The sequence below is a fragment of the Mytilus californianus genome, unplaced genomic scaffold (genome assembly GCF_021869535.1).
Source record: "Mytilus californianus isolate M0D057914Y unplaced genomic scaffold, xbMytCali1.0.p SCAF_4, whole genome shotgun sequence".
NCBI lineage: Eukaryota > Metazoa > Mollusca > Bivalvia > Mytilida > Mytilidae > Mytilus > Mytilus californianus.
Window position 1 is genome coordinate 113,464,460 of NW_026262690.1, and position 17,210 is coordinate 113,481,669.

Genomic DNA, 17,210 nt, shown 5'->3' on the forward strand with positions numbered 1-17,210 from the left:
CCTGTGAACTGCTACAGGAAGCAAAGAGTTAAAGCTGAATTTTGATGGAATAGGTCCATTTGTATCACTCCCCAGTAACTTCAGATTTAAACTGTTGTCTGTCATAAGTAGATGGCCATCAGCCAAAAGCTCCATGTCAAACGCAAATCCTCTGTAGCTTGACAGAACTTTTACCTTATCTTGTTCAAGTTGAATTTTCTGAATGCGCTTTGTATCTGAATCACTCAGCCACATGGTCTCATCTGAGCTGATAAAAATACAATTCAAGACCCGTAATTCTGTTGTATATTGTTTAATAGTTTTAATCTTGCATGGAATAATGGTTTTCTCTAAGTCCATGTCCTCTATGGCAATTAATCTATGATCCTTAAATTCCTTTATCTTCAGATGAACTCTGGTTTTACATCCATCACACATCATAAGTTCACAGTCTTCACATTTCCATTTAATGTTCCCATTAGTTTCACATAACTGACAGGTATTAGACTTTGGCATAGAGGTTTTTGTATTCTGTGGCTGAACATCTTGTTGACCTACTTCTTTAATATTAATAACTCTGTGATCCTTTGTTTCCTTGATCTTAAGATGGATTCGGATTTTACATCTTTCACACATCAACAAATCACAATTTTCACATTTCCATTCTATTTTGGCATCTGTTTCACATAATTGACAGCTTATGGGAATCTGTGCCATTTGATCAGACTTAGAGGATTCCATCGTGAATGTCAGATGATTTTCTATTGACTGAGTATTTACCTTATTTTAAATCTATTTTATACAAGTTTACGCCTTTCAAACATATAGACCTTGGATTTTTAATTTCGCTTTAATTAAAAGATTGTGTTACAAGTAATTGACACAAGTACTGTGAAATCTTATATTTTGAAATGTCATAAGCCATGATTTTTGTTCAAACATTTTGCTTTATTAATGGCAAAATCAGTTGAGAGTGCCACAAATTAAGATATACATGCTTCCATAAATGCTTCTCTTCTGTAGCTGATTTTTACCCATATATGATGTCAAGGCAAGCCTGTCTTTACTCTTTTAAATGCTTGATATCTTAACTGCTGCTGATAGAAGTTTTAAATTAAGTGACATGACGGCTTTGTGATGTCATTGATTTTCAAAGTCCCAACTTTTTTCAGACAAATCTATAGCATCCTTCAAAATATGAATCTCTTTCAAAAGTATCAAAACCGATATATAAATTCCAAAATCCAAATGTTTCTCTGCATTCACTACCTTCAGTCTCTGTTGGATAATTGTCTGATTGGCTATCATACATAGACTTTACACATGATGTTAATCAACCGATAACTAAGAGAAAAAGGCATAATCTGATATACTGTAGTTGTCGTCTGTTTATGTAGTTCATACGTGTTTCTCGTTTCTCAATTTTATATAGATTAGACCGTTTGTTTTCCCGTTTGAATGGTTTTACACTAGTATTTTTTGGGGCCCTTTATAGCTTGCTGTTCGGTGTGAGCCAATGCTCCGTGTTGAAGGCCGTACCTTAACCTACTAATGGTTTACTTTTATAAATTGTTACTTGGATGGAGAGTTGTCTCATTGACACTCATACCACATCTTCCTATATCTATATAATAAATGAGGATATATATTATTATTTGTCGAATACTAAATTTGATGGATTTTGTAGATATAGGAATTGAAATATTCAATGAAGTACAACTTTTCTTTAGGTTTGTATGTAGAATTTTGCAAAAGCACAAAATCAAATATCCAAGAAAATATGTTTTTCCTCAATCCACCAAAATTTGAACCCTTGAAAAATAAAAGAATCCACAGTTAACCCTTTCAACGCTATACACGGCATATGCCGCGATGATGTACGCCATCCGCCGCTGCTGTTCGCGGCATATGCCGCAATGACGATGGATTTTTCAAACAGTCTCATAAACCATTCGGTTTTCATTCAGCTCCTCTCTAATTTTTCCTCGTATGAATCGAGGATATACAAGGTCCCGTTTGGGCTTGAAATCGGGGGGAATTTTCATGGTAAAATCATGCAGTAGAAGGAAAATAAAAACAAATATTTTGACAAATGCAAATGGCGGAAATCGAAAAAGACCCTGTAAATATGGAATTATTTCAGCATTTCTATAGCAAAACTGACAACGAGGAATAGTTAAAAGTTTCACCATTATCTCAATGTGTTTATTACATTCAATTCGTGTGGGAAATATGATTTGATTGATCTTTACGAGACGTAGAAAAAGGGGGAAAACGGAGGTTGACTGAAAATTTTGAGGACGGAGCTAATTATTTTCACCACGTTTACGTTATACGTTGTGAAAGGTGCAATACGCTACAGAATCAAGCAACTGGTGTCTTCCTTATTATATGGCAGATAGAACATCTTCCTTATTATATGGCAGATAGAACAACAAAATAAATGAAGATTAAAAGTTGTTTTTATTCAAAATTCAACACAAATACAATAATTTACACCTTTTACCTGTTAATTACCTGAAAATGCAGGTAGCCTGATGAAAATTTTACTAAAATAATTGCATAACATTACAGTTCATGCTCTCCTGAGCATTTTTCATGCACTTACTTTGTCTGTATCTCTAATAATAAAAAAGATACTTCAGTCTGAAAAGGAATATACTGTTCTAATGAATGAACCCAAAACAAATGCAGCAGCAGCAGCCATTTTTTTATTTTTTTGTGTAGCGTTGAAAGGGTTAACAAAATTATGTCAAATTTAGGCAACAGTAGTTTACAGATGTCTAATTATCATCATAATTCGATTAAAAAGACAAATCAAGCTACAACACACAAAAACTAAAAGAATTTAAAACAGAAAAAAATTTCACATGTAATTAAGGCCAACTAAAATTAATTAGTAGATTTTCATCCAGATTTTTGAGAAAAAAATGGGGGGTGGGAGGATTTTTTTTTTTTTTTATTTCTTCCTAAACCCTTTCGTGACTTGTTGTTCATATACAAGGGTAATAATAAATTTATATCATGTATTTATAAGGAATTCTACATTATTTTTCAAATTCTTAAATTAATATTTCTGATTGGTAACCACTTTTCTACATGTTATTGGCGCTTTAGAAACCTTTTTTTAGTAAATAGCAAAAACGTGGAGAAATGTTCTCTTTTAGACAACCTAGATCAAATTTATTTTGCTTTCTAAGCTTTGATTTGTAGTGCCCATAAAATGAAGCATATGCATCCATTAGTATACAACACAAATATTATGAGTACAGAGTGAAATGAAAACTCATACTGTGTTGAAAATACCAGGGTTGATGCTTTTTATATTTAAGATGCAAGGTGCAAATAAAATTACAATGTAAAACATGAACTGAACCAAAAAGAAGAAGTTGTTTAATGACTCTATTGAGGGGCTTGGGACAGAGGGTGTTTGCTGTTTGTCAACAAAAATGACAGCCTTGGGGTAAATCTAAGGGCTTGCTATAATACATTTCGTACATTGTACGACTCTTTGTACTCAATATACGGTAATAAATCTCACAAGTTCGTGCTTGTGTCAATTATTTTATTCCAGTCATGTTTTTGTACCAATGTGTTTCAAGATTCTTGAGCTTTGGATATTAATCACCGCCCAAATTTCCTGACACAAAGTCATTGTATAAGTAAAAATATCCACAGTTTTCTAATCACCGAAATTTGTGACATACTGCCTTTTACTCGTAACTCGAATATTTCATGCCCTTATAGTAATCAATCTATATTCTCAGAGGATAACGTTGTCATCATTGAGCAGCAGAATGTGTCGACTTATATTACTTGAAGAAATACGAATTAGCGGTTATTGGTAACGGAAATGAATAAAATCTGGAAATTTTAAATTTTTAAAAATAAATAAAAATCAGTGCTGGATGATTTCAGAGGGGCGGGCGGGGATAAAAATCTACCAATTAATTTTAATTGTTCTAAGAACCCTATAGAAAAAAGGGTTTGAAATTTAAGTCGCACATGGTTTACTAGACTTTTCTCCAATAAAAGTGTGATTTGATAGACCTCATAATACTCTTGAGATGGACAATTTTTTTGAGATCAGATTTTACTGTTTTAATGTAAACATGTTTTTAAATTTATAGATTTTCATTTCAATAGAATAGGAAAAAGGGTTCATTGCACAATTCAACAAGTATTTTATTGCATTCAAATTGACATTTAAATTACTGTTTTGTTGGAAAATACTACTTTGATATATATTTAATTGGTACCAATAATTAAAGTCCCAAAGAAAAATTTCCCTTTATATTTTATATGAAATTACATTTTTTTGTTCATGTCATAATCAGAGTTCAAGTGTTTGATACATGTTCACATATTCTTTTCATAGTTTAAAATAAATTGACGATCAATATGTTATTCTTTGAATCTACTATGTATAAGGGAATGTTATTGGCTTGACAATAGCAAATTTAGATGCAGTTTTCATCATTTAAGATCATTTAATTTTCATGTTTCATTCACATAACCCCATCCTAGATCCTATAGACAACTTTCGAATTTGAGCACTTTCCGTAAATTTCCAATGTCACATTGCTTATGTTATTAAGTCACAGTAAAAACAGATTGTTTGATGACGTCATGTATGCTGATTGACCTCGAGTCAACTGATGTAACTCATTCACAAACAACACCTTCAGATTCTTGGTTGATTAATAAGGCAATTTTCTTAGTGTTAAGGACAACAAACCTGTAGTTTGCAGGATCACTAAGAGTTGAACCCTGAGTTCAACCACTTTATCTTTGTTTTAGCAACACAATTCTGCAACAATGTAGAGATACCTATAATATATGATATATTATCCTTCAAAGACGAATATAACTGTCCTTATGAAATCATATGATACTAGAACAGTATTTATACTTTTATTGTGTGGCATATTTAAATGTATGTTACCTAAGAAAAGTTATGTTTAGGTTTAGGAATGTCAAGATCTTTTTGTAAGGGTTAAGCTTTTTAGTTACTAGGTAAAGACATTCAACAAATGTCAAGATGGAGAACAGCAATAAATGAAATTTTAAGTTGATATATTTTTTATATCTTTTCTTATATAGGAGATTCTAAACCTATTGATATATATGATTAACTTGGCCTTCTTCTTTTACTTGATGCTAAGAAAAACAAACTAAGTCATCAAAACACTACAGAGAAACCGAGGACTGAGCAATACAAATCTCATTAAAACACTACAGAGAAACCGAGGACTGAGCAATACAAATCTCATCAAAACACTACAGAGAAACCGAGGACTGAGCAATACAAATCTCATCAAAACACTACAGAGAAACCGAGGACTGAGCAATACAAATCTCATCAAAAGCAAGGGATGAACTACCGTTACCATCTGTCATTATTGGTATTCATTCAATGTTATTAGCTTAAAAGAGGGGGGAAAGATACCAGAGGGACCGTCAAACTCATAGATTGAAAATAAACTGACAAGGCCATGGCTAAAAAATAAAAAAGACAAACGGACAAATAATAGTACACAAGACACAACATAGAAAACTAAAGACTAAGCAACACGAACCCCACCAAAAACTGGGGGTGTTTTCAGGTGCTCCGGAAGGGTAAGCAGATCTTGCTCCACATGTGGCACCCGTCGTATTGCTTATGTTATTACAAATTCGGTAAATAGTCTAAATCGGTAGGTCACATTCGTGGCGAAAAAGGAAGTTGATTGTAATTACGACATAAGGAACATATCCGATATCATCTGTGAAACAGTTATTCCATAACGGTCAACCAACTCGTGATGGCGTCTGTAAAATTTACGAAGGGATTATTAACTTAAAATAGGCCATTCAAATTGCTACACTTGTTGTTTACCTCCTTGTCTCGATGGCAATCCTACACCATATCTCTTTATTTAAGGTACTGTGTAAGAATGAACAAATTCTGTTCCACCTGTGACACCAATCATGACATATTGCTCATAACAAGTAAAAAGTACAGTTCTTTTTAATTTTAAGGTTGTCTGCTTGACTTACATTTCTGAATAATCAAATACAAAGTTGGTCCTGAATGTTAATGAAATATTTGCTGTCAAATATTGAACCACAAATCAAAGAATCAATCTATTGTTCCACTTTTTAACCTTTTTGTTGTCTAAACATATTGGATTTTTCTAAAGAAAAAAAAACAATCTTTAAAATATTTAAAATCTAATTTATGTACCGTTGGACCTGAGGTAGAACATTTCACAGTGACTCCATATTTTAATGTATTATTTTAGATACATCTACTTCCAACACAATATCCATCTATCAAATTTAAGTTTGATACTGCTAAAAGCTTAAGTTCATTACAGATATCTGCTCAATAATATTTGTTGCCAGTATTTGCTGCACCAATGATCCATTCTTCCATCACAAGAATCTCCAAGTAAATATAGGCATGTATTTTATTCATTGGATTTCAATTTGAAGACTTTAAATGAAATCATGAGTTTCTTTATATATTTGTGAACTATACAAGTAATCCCTTCACTTAAACTTATCAAGAGTCTATATTGATTTCCAATGTAAATGGATTGTTAACCTACTTCACTAGTTAAGTTAAATATATTTGGGTATGTCAACCTCATATATTTTAGCATTAGGATGTTTTGCACTTAGTTTAGGTATAGAGCATCCGATGAGAAGTTTACCCTGTTTGATGAAAGTCAATGAAGCTGGTCCCATTACACCAGCCTCCATTGTGTTGCAGTAAAACAAAAGATGACCAGAATTGTCCAGAACATGTATCGTGTTATTGTACATGTCTGATATGATAACATTGTCCAGTTGTGTAGTGGCTATTTGTTCTGGTTTAAACGGATGGTTCTTGCAGTTAACATCGTTGTGTCCTGTATAGATCTGACTGACAATTCCTTTCTCTAGTGTAATCACTCTCCCTTTAAAATCACTTGTAATTTGATCTATGATCATAATATTACCTTTACTTGTAATTATACCAGCTGGGTTTGTGAAAAGAGGTTTCTTGTTTTTATCAAATTCATAAACAACTTGATGATGACCCTCCAAATCCATCACTATGACAACCCCACCGCCAGAAACAGAATATTCGATTGGTAATTTCTTTGTTCCTCCAACAATTACTTTCTTATCAGAACTACAATGCAGTGACAGTGCAATGTATGGATTTAAATTATAAACTGATGTTGTTAGTTTAGTAGCATTCGTTTTCAGAATCTTGAGGTTAGACGTTTCATCAGAAATTAGGAGGTCACCATTTCCCATCAGTGCAGTTCGAAAAGCATACTCCTTGAAGTTTAAGAGAACTTTGATCGTACTATCATTTTGTAAAGATATCTTCTGTATAGTTTTCTCAGCACTAAAATCATGTATCCAGAAAGTGTTTTCAGAACATTGTAAGATAGCAACAACAACAGATAACTCAGTTGTATATTCCTGGGTAGCTTTTATCTTAAAACTACTTGCAGTTTTCACATCTTGTGTTGACTCCGGTGTTCTGGTTTTCTCAATGTTTATTACTTTATGTTCCATGGATTTTTTTAATTTAGGATGCACTTTGTCTTTACATTGATCACACATCAAGAGGTCACAGTTTGTACATTTCCATTTAATTTTTGTCTCTGACTTACATAATTCACATAGTGAGGGAAACTGTCGTTTGTTAATTGACTTGGAAGATGCCATTTTAGGAGATAATCCCTAACTTTGTTGTCAGAATACAGGTATATTTGACTTTTATTGATTATTTCACATGTATAAACAGAAAAGTTTGATGTTTGTACATATCATAAAAATGTCATATTGAACATTTAAATTATATTTTAAAATTGGTAATTTAAGTTCTTTAAACTTGAACTCCAGATAATTACATCCTTTGAAGAATATTTTCATAAAATTTTTAAATTGTGATTTCAGTTTCTCTTTATTGAACATAATACTTATGGAAACATACTCCTTTTCAAATGAAGAAAAAAAAATAAACACTGTAGGAGTTTTAATTGAAGTTAAGTTATACATACATATATAAACAGTAGGATGTATTCGATGAATTTAAATCAGTAATGAAATGAATTTTTAAAGCAGTATCATTATGTTTATATAAAATTTTATCATTTAACCTGGGTGTGGATCAATATATTTTTCAAGGAGTGTCCTATGGGTTTCAATCATAATTTTCATTAATCTTTAAGTGAATAAAATATTAAAGTGATTTACATTGTGAAGTTTGGGATTACATCAATTTATTAGAATAAATCAACAAAATGTTTGAGGACAGTTGCATCAAATTTCAGGTTATCTCCTTTCCAAGCAGATGTTTTGTCTTATACTTCTTTTTTGATTTGGAATAAAAAATGGTTATTCTATGATTGGGCTACAGATGTTTAGATATAGCCAAAAAACCTCATGGTATATGTATGTGTAAATTTACCAATTGTTTCCTGATTGTGACATTTTGACTGATTGTAGACTCACATAACCAGTGATGCTTGTATAGCCTCTTACTCTTTAAATACACACAGTCTCACTCCTTATGGAGTTCATGCAATTTCCTAAGTTTTTGTTTATTAATGCCTTGATTGGTCTTCTTAGTGGATTTATAAGATTTAAACATTGATAAACTAATGTTGCCTTAAATAACTGGATGTAAATGACATTCTAACATAGTAACATTTTGGAGATGCCAGGTAAGAAATATAGTAAGTGATGATTAGGTAAATTTAAAGTAAATTTAGTTTATATGTCATCTTATTTTTCCTGTCAGTTAATTGAAGTCAGAAAAGTAGTTTTTACAAGCCTTTCTTTCATTTATCAACTGCCCTTTTGGCATGTCAGCTAATGCATGCATAGGAGACTCTTACACTGTTGATACAGCCAGTTGCACTCCTTTTGGAGTATCATGTGATTCCCTCAGTGTTTTTTTTTTGTTGCCTTGATTTGTCTCTTCCTAATAGATTTACGAGATTTGAACTACTGTTGCCTTAACTTGACCTAAGTTTCATCACTTATTCATTCATTGGTCAGTTTTCCTGTTTAAGTCCATTTCTCAGTTGAATAATTCTGTACTGTTATGATAATACTAATGTTGAGTCAACAAAAAAAATAGAGATTGATAAATATAATGTAATCCTCTCTTTGTGATGGTACACTTTAGGTAACTTTTTGTAATCATTTTTTGTGTGTGTGTATTTTTTAGGTATTGCTCTTTTACCTTTGGTAATTTAAGATTAAAATAGTTGTAAGTGCAGCTGATGATTATGCATACTATTTACTGTGGTATCTTGTAATTATAAAGTATTGAAAGGAAAAGGACTACCTCATGTGTTCTCTATATAAAAATAAGGAGATGTGGTATGATTGCCAATGAGACAACTATTCATCCAAGTGTAAATGAAGTGGATGTAAGCAATTATAGGCAACCGTATGGCCTTCAACAATGAGAAAAACTATATCCTATAGTCGACTATAAAAGGCCCCGACATGAAAAATAGGAAACATTTCAATTGAAAAAACTAACAGCCTAAAATAACAAAAAAATTTAAGAAAAACAAATATGACAGACATGAACCAACAACAACCACTGAACTACAGGCTCCTGACTTGGGACACATAAAGAATGTGGCTGGGTTAAACATGTTTGTGAGCGCCCAACCTAGTCTAGTCTGTATTAAAGTGTATGTGACAATTCTTAATTTTCGGTTATGTATTTGTTACAACTTATGTTTTTCATCATGAGGTAACACAAAAATTGAACTCCATTTAATGGTTCAATTATTCATTTTTAGCTCACCGGGGCCCGAAGGGCCTCATGTGAGCTTATGCCATCACTTGGCGTCCGTCGTCGTCTGTCGTCGTCGTCGTCTTTCGTCGTTAACTATTTTAAAAAATCTTCTCCTCTGAAACTACTGGGCCAAATACCTTCAAACTTTAACTAAATGTTCCTTAGGGTATCTAGTTTATAAATTGTATCCAAAGTTTCGATCCATCGACAAACATGGCCGCCATGGCTAAAAATAGAACATAGGGGTCAAATGCAGTTTTTGACTTATATCTCAAAAACTAAAGCTTTTAGAGCAAATCTGACATGGGGTAAAATTGTTCAATTGGTCAAGATCTATAAACTCTATCATTTTCAGACAAATCAAACAACCCATTGTTGGGTTGCTGCCACCGAATTGGTAGTTTTAACAAAATTTTGCAGTTTTTTGTTATTATTTTGAATATTATTATAGATATATATAAACTGTAAGCAGCAATAATGTTTAGCAAGAAAAGAACTACAAAAAAGTTAATATGACCATAATTGTCAATTGACCCCTTAAGAAGTTATTGCCCTTTAAAGACAATTTTACACAATTTGTTCATCAAGTTTGCTAACATTTAAAAATCTTCTCCTCTGAAACTACTGGGCCAATTATAGAACCTTGGGGGACACCAAATTTTACATGTTGTTGTTCAGAATAAACATTACAAATGTTTACCTGCTGTTTTCTGTAATTCAGGTATGACTTGAAAAAACTAACAGTAGCCTCACTAAATCCATAAATTTCAAGCTTTAAACAAAGAATGTCATGATCTACCAAATCAAAAGCTTTTTTAAAATCTAATAAAATTGCTAGGTTTATATATATCTATAATAATATTCAAAATAATAACAAAAAACTGCAAAATTTTGTTAAAACTACCAATTCGGTGGCAGCAACCCAACAATGGGTTGTTCGATTCGTCTGAAAATTTCAGAGTTGATAGATCTTGACCAATTGAACAATTAAACTGCACTTATTAATATCGTTGACAAATGGTTGCAAGAAATGAATGATGGTAATTTAAACCTAGCAATTTTATTAGATTTTAAAAAAGCTTTTGATTTGGTAGATCATGACATTCTTTGTTTAAAGCTTGAAATTTATGGATTTAGGGAGGCTACTGTTAGTTTTTTCAAGTCATACCTGAATAACAGAAAACAGCAGGTAAACATTTGTAATGTTTATTCTGAACAACAACATGTAAAATTTGGTGTCCCCCAAGGTTCTATACTTGGTCCTCTATTGTTTGTGCTATTTATAAACGACCTTCCCTTATGCATTGAAAATTGTGAAACAGACCTATATGCTGATGACACCACTCTTCATAAATCTGGGAAAAACATAGAAAATATACATGATGATGTTCAAGAAGATTTATACAGGGTTGAAGAGTGGTGCAAAATGAATAACATGTTCATTAATGCAAATAAAACAAAATGTTTGGTTAGTGGAACAAAGCAGAAACTATCAATTTAGACTTATCAACCAAACTTGATAATAAATTCAAAAGTATTACAGAATTCTTCATGTGAAAAATTATTAGGTGTTAAAATTGACAGCACACTTAACTGGAGAAATCAAATTGACCAAGTTTGTGCTAATATATCATCCAGAATATACCTTCTTTCTAAAATAAAGAAATTTTTAGATATAAATGCACGGAAAACATATTACAATAGGTATATTCTGCCCCTAATTGACTACTGCTGTATTATTTGGGGTGAATGTAAAAATGAAGGGATAACAAGAATTTTAAAACTCCAAAAAAGGGCAGCAAGATTAAATCTAGATGCAGATCCTTTATCCCCCTCAGCCCCCTTATTTAAAAAACTTGGATGGATGACAGTTGACAATAGAATCAAATACCACAAATATTTACTTCTATATAAATGTATGCGTATGGAGGCACCAATGTACCTAGTTCAAAAGTTTAAACTGAAATCAGATAATAATCCTTACTCCTTGAGAGGTGTCACTCAAGGTAATCTGATAGTTCCTAAGCCAAAAGCTGAGCTATTTAAGAAATCTTTTGTTTATTCTGGATCAGTGTTATGGAATGGACTACCACACAAAATGCATAAAGCTCAAAACACTTATACTTTTAAACAAAGTATCAAGATAAGATAAGATAAGATAAGATAAGATAAGATATTTTATTTCCAATTATGGGCCCCAAAGGGCATAAACATTACAACATCAATAATTTTTCATATAACAATACAAACAATGAGATAAAAAAAAAAAAAAAAAGTTTAACAAGAACTATTTAAGTTCTTAAAGAATACGTAGATAAAGAATCTATAGTATGTTGTTTTTTTTAATACTAATGCATTTCAAGAAGTACTTAACACAGTCCTGACAAGATTATGTTTTCTACAATGTATTTGTATATTTTTTGTTATTTTTTATTTTTATTTCATTTTTGACTACATGTACATCTTGAACAGCTTTATATCTTATCATGTTAACAATATTACATTGAACTACTTGACTGTAAATCAACTATGTGTAAATATCTGTTTTTGATTGTATTGTAATTTGTATGTGAGGGCCTCAGGGAAGATTAATTTATTGTAACTAACTGAGTTTACCCTCTTTAAAAAAAGGGTATCTTGTTTATAAATTGTATCCGAAGTTTGTATCCATCGACAAACATGGCCGCCATGGCTAAAAATAGAACATAAGGGTCAAATGCAGTTTTTGGCTTATATCTCAAAAACTAAATCTTTTAGAGCAAATGTGACATGGGGTAAAATTGTTTAATTGGTCAAGATCTATCGGCCCTGAAATTTTCAGACGAATCGAACAACCCATTGTTGGGTTGCTGCCACAGAATTGGTAGTTTTAACAAAATTTTGCAGTTTTTTGTTATTATTTTGAATATTATTATAGATAGATGTAAACTGTAAGCAGCAATAATTTTCAGCAAAGTAAGATCTACAAAAAAGTTAATATGACCAAAATTGTCAATTGACCCCTTAAGGAGTTATTGCCCTTCAAAGACAATTTTACACAATTTGTTCATCAAGTTTGCTTACATTTAAAAATCTTCTCCTCTGAAATACAGGTGAGCGATTCAGGCTCTTGAGAGCCTCTTGTTATTTTTATATACCCAAAGGGTTGACTAGGGTATATAAATTGGTCACCTGGACTTTTCCCTTTCAGAAAGTAAACCCCTTAATAAGTTTAACATCTGTTTATCTATGGGAATGTATAAATACACAGACACACCTGGGTGGAATGAGGGTTCTGTAGCAAATTTTCAAGTCAAAATTTATGTCACTATAACCAATCATCCAAGTCAACCCCTAGCTTGCAGCACCTACCTTTTATATGGATTGTTAATTTGTTCTCGTTCTGACCATGCATGAAACATTCGCCACTGGACATTAAGCAAACAACAATCAATCACGACACATGACTCTGTGATTATTAAAAAAGATGTCAAATTAATACAGAGCAAAAAGTTGATGAACTAGGGTTATGTCAAAGAACATCTTATCCGTTTTCTAAAAAAGTTCATCGTAAGATACCAAGACTTTGTTGATAAATATTGCGTATCAACTTCACAAATAATACATGATTGTCTTGAAGTATAGATTCTTGGTACAGACGTTATTTGTCATCTTAAGGTGGCTCGGCCCTTTAACAGTGCGCATATTTTAAGGCATGTTTCTAACAACGAGCGCCTTGGAAATGGTCGCTTTGAGGGGTTTTCTCAAAAATAGTTTTGACGACATTGGAACGCGGGCGTGTATGAAAGCACCCTTTCCCGATGTCAACAAACCACATGCAAAACGTTCTACAAAACAGGAAATACGTACGGTCAGAACTACTGAGTGGTTTGTTCATTTTTCACAAAAAAAGGACAGAATTATACATGATATATTAAAGCATAACATTAAAAAAAGAAAATATAAATATTGACATGTACGACGGTAAAAAAATAGACTGATTTTGACGAATCACATTAGATTTTTTCCAAAAATAACAGTAACGATAATTATTTGAGACCTCTGATGAATCACGATAAGGATATTTTGACGAATCACGGTAAAATTTTAACCAATTTGACGCTAACAGTAGCCGAAAATGACCGTTTGACGCCTGACGGTAAAGGGCATTACTACCCTCATGTCACCTTACGGCTTTCATGGGGTAGAGGGGTTAAACAAAAGCTCGTAACTTTTTTTAAAGCCTGGTGACCCCCATTTTATTTTACCTTAAAATGCTCAAAAAGATCATAGCTTTGACATATCCGTTTTTAAAAAAAATCAACAGCGGAAATTTTACGAAAAATCGATTTAACCAATATTTTTAGCCTTAAACTGAAATTAGAAAATGCAAAATTTAGACATAAATCTGAAAATAAAAGAATTTTTTAAATCTAAAACAACCAAGGGGATGTTTACATTTCAAATTCAATTGTTTTTTCACATAATTATCATACTGACATGGTTCTAAAAGTCTTTGAATTTGATGAAGTCGTTATTGTTGAAAGGGTGGAAAAGTTTGAAATAGGGTCAAAATCGCACATTTTGCTTCCATTTGAGGGGAAAACAAGCCTGGCGACCCCCTTTTTTCTTTGCATTTTTGGATTCAGCATAAAAAAATCTACAAAATATGTGAAAAATTCTACCGGGGGTCCTTATTGGGGTGAGCCACCTTAATTAAGTGTTACAATGTAAATTGTTCTTTTTATTTGTCTTTGAATATTTATAACCTTTACTGTTGAGTCCATCTTTGGTAATATACTTTTGGGGTGGCTTGGTATTTATACATCCTGCCATTGTGTTATTGTGCTATGGTAATTTTTGTATTCTTGTCATTCACTTTTGCTTATGTACTTCGTCTATTGATTGCCTTTATGCCATTTTGTTTTTCTTTGTTGAAACTGTTATTTGTTTTTATAGTGATTAAGATTATAACACAATGTTGACAACTGTACCCATATTTTTGACATTTTGACCTATTATATAGATATAAGACGATGTGGTATGAGTGCCAATGAGACAACTCTCCATCCAAGTCACCATTTGTAAAAGTAAACCATTATAGGTCAAAGTACCGCCTTCAACACGGAGCCTTGGCTCACATCGAACAGCAAGCTATAAAGGGCCCCAAAAATGACTAGGTTAAAACCATTCAAACAGGAAAACCAACGGTCTAATCTATATAAAAAATGAGAAACGAGAAACTCTATTGAACCACATCAACAAACGACAACCACTGAACATCAGGTTTCTGACTTAGGACAGGTGCAAACAAATGCAGTGGGTTTAAACGTTTTAATAAACTTATTACCTTCATTTATGTCTGTTTGTTTTGCTCACACATTGTTGTCAGTATGATGGAATTCTATGTGACTGTCATACAAGTGAGAGGTTTAGCTACATGTAGCTATAAAACCAGGTTTAATCCACCATTTTCTACATAAGGAAATGCCTGTACCAAGTCAGGAATAAGACAGTTGTTTTCCAATCATTTGATGTGTTTGATCTTTCGATTTTGCCATTCGATAAGAACTTTCCGTAATTAATTTTCATCATAAATCATCACATGAGTTGCTAGTATAAAGTTTAAAATGATACTGACGATAAAATTTATAAAAATCACATTGAAAAACAATCCCATTTTTAGCTCACCTGGCCTTCAGGCCAGGTGAGCTTATGCCATCACTTGGCGTCCGTCGTCGTCTGTCGGTCGTCCTAAACTTTTTCAAGACTCTTCTCCTCTTCAAACTTTAACTGAATGTTCCTTAGTGTATCTAGTTTATAAATTGTATCCGAAGTTTTGAGCCATCAACGACATTGCCGCCATGGCTAAAAGTAGATCATAGGGGTCAAATGCAGTTTTTGGCTTATATCTCAAAATTTAAAGCATTTAGAGCAAATCTGACAGGGTAAAAATGTTCAATAGGTCAAGATCTATCAGCCCTGAAATTTTTAGACAAACCGAAAACAACCCATTGTTGGGTTTCTGTCACTTAATTTGTAATTTTAAGGAAATTTTGCATTTTTTGGTTATTATCTTGAATATTATTGAAGATAAAGATAAACTGTAAACAGCAAAAATGTTCAGCAAAGTAAGATCTACAAAAAAGTTAATATGACCAAAATTGTCAATTGACCCTTGATAGGAGTTATTGCCCTTTAAAGACAATTTTACACAATTTGTTCATCATGTTTGCTAACTTTTAAAAATATTCTCTGAAACTACTGGGCCTAATACTTCTAAACCAGAACATAGGGGTCAAATACAGTTTTTGGCTTTTATCTCAAAAACTATAGCAGTTAGAGCAAAAGTGACAGTATTGGAGTTAAAGTGATGAATAAGTCACGATCTATCTGCTATGAAATTTTCAGACCAATTGGACCACCCTTGTAGGATTACTTTCCGAAATAGTTTATTTTTATGAAATTTTACTGTTTTTGGTTATTATCTTTAATATTATAATAGATATAGAGAGAAAGTGTAAATGGCAAAAATGTTTCTAAAAATAGAACATAGGGGTCAAATAAAGTTTTTGGCTTTTATCTCAAAAACTAAAGCAGTAAGAGCAAAACTGACATAGGTGAAAGTGTTAAACAGGTTTAGATCTACCAAGTAATCTTCAAACCAATAGGACAACTTATTGTTGGGTTACTGACCATAAATAGTTAATTTTTAGGAAATTTTACAGTTTTGGGTTATGTATTATCTTTAATATTATTATAGAAAGAGGAAAGTGTAAATGACAACATTGTTCAGCAAAGTAAGATCTATAAATAAGTCAAATGCCTGAAACTGAAATTACAGGTGAGCGATATCAGGCTCTTATGAGCCTCTTGTTATTATAATTTTGTGAACACAAAAGTCATCCATTGATTGTAATCAACCTTGTTTTATAATTAGTTCTCAATTATAATTCAAGTTATTCATAGTACAATCATACTCAGTTATATATATATATAATAGAAAAACAAAGGATAAGGGGTATCTATCCATGACACAAAATCAGTACATGCGCAACAAAAAGCAAAGGAACAGTGCTTTTATTGCTGTTCTTCATCTCAAAGTCACAGTGATGAGGCCTTCAACTCAGAGCGAAAAAAGACTCACCTAACTGCAAGATTAAAACAGCTCGTAGCACCAGCTTGAGCAGAATTCTTTGCAAAAATAATTTGGATAAGGCAAGACTAAGTAAGATCAATGAAGATGTAAAATTTAACACCACCAAAACGGGGCCTGGTCAAAAAAGAATGTACTGGAAAGTAGTACATATTCAAAACAAAATAATTCCTACGCATAGGTGTAAATATAAAAATATGTAGAATAAGTTTTAGAAATTAATGTTTTTTTAATATTTCTTTGCCTTTTAGTTTGTACTAATTAATGGTACAGAGCTTTCAATGAGAATTT

General features: G+C 32.2%; 1 protein-coding gene across 1 annotated transcript in view; it reads left to right on the forward strand.

Annotated features, from left to right (window-relative positions):
- The window catches only part of LOC127699100 (thyroid adenoma-associated protein homolog), a 202,207-nt gene that overhangs the window by 99,484 nt on the left and 85,513 nt on the right, over nucleotides 1–17,210 (forward strand). The gene's annotated exons all lie outside the window — the stretch shown is intronic.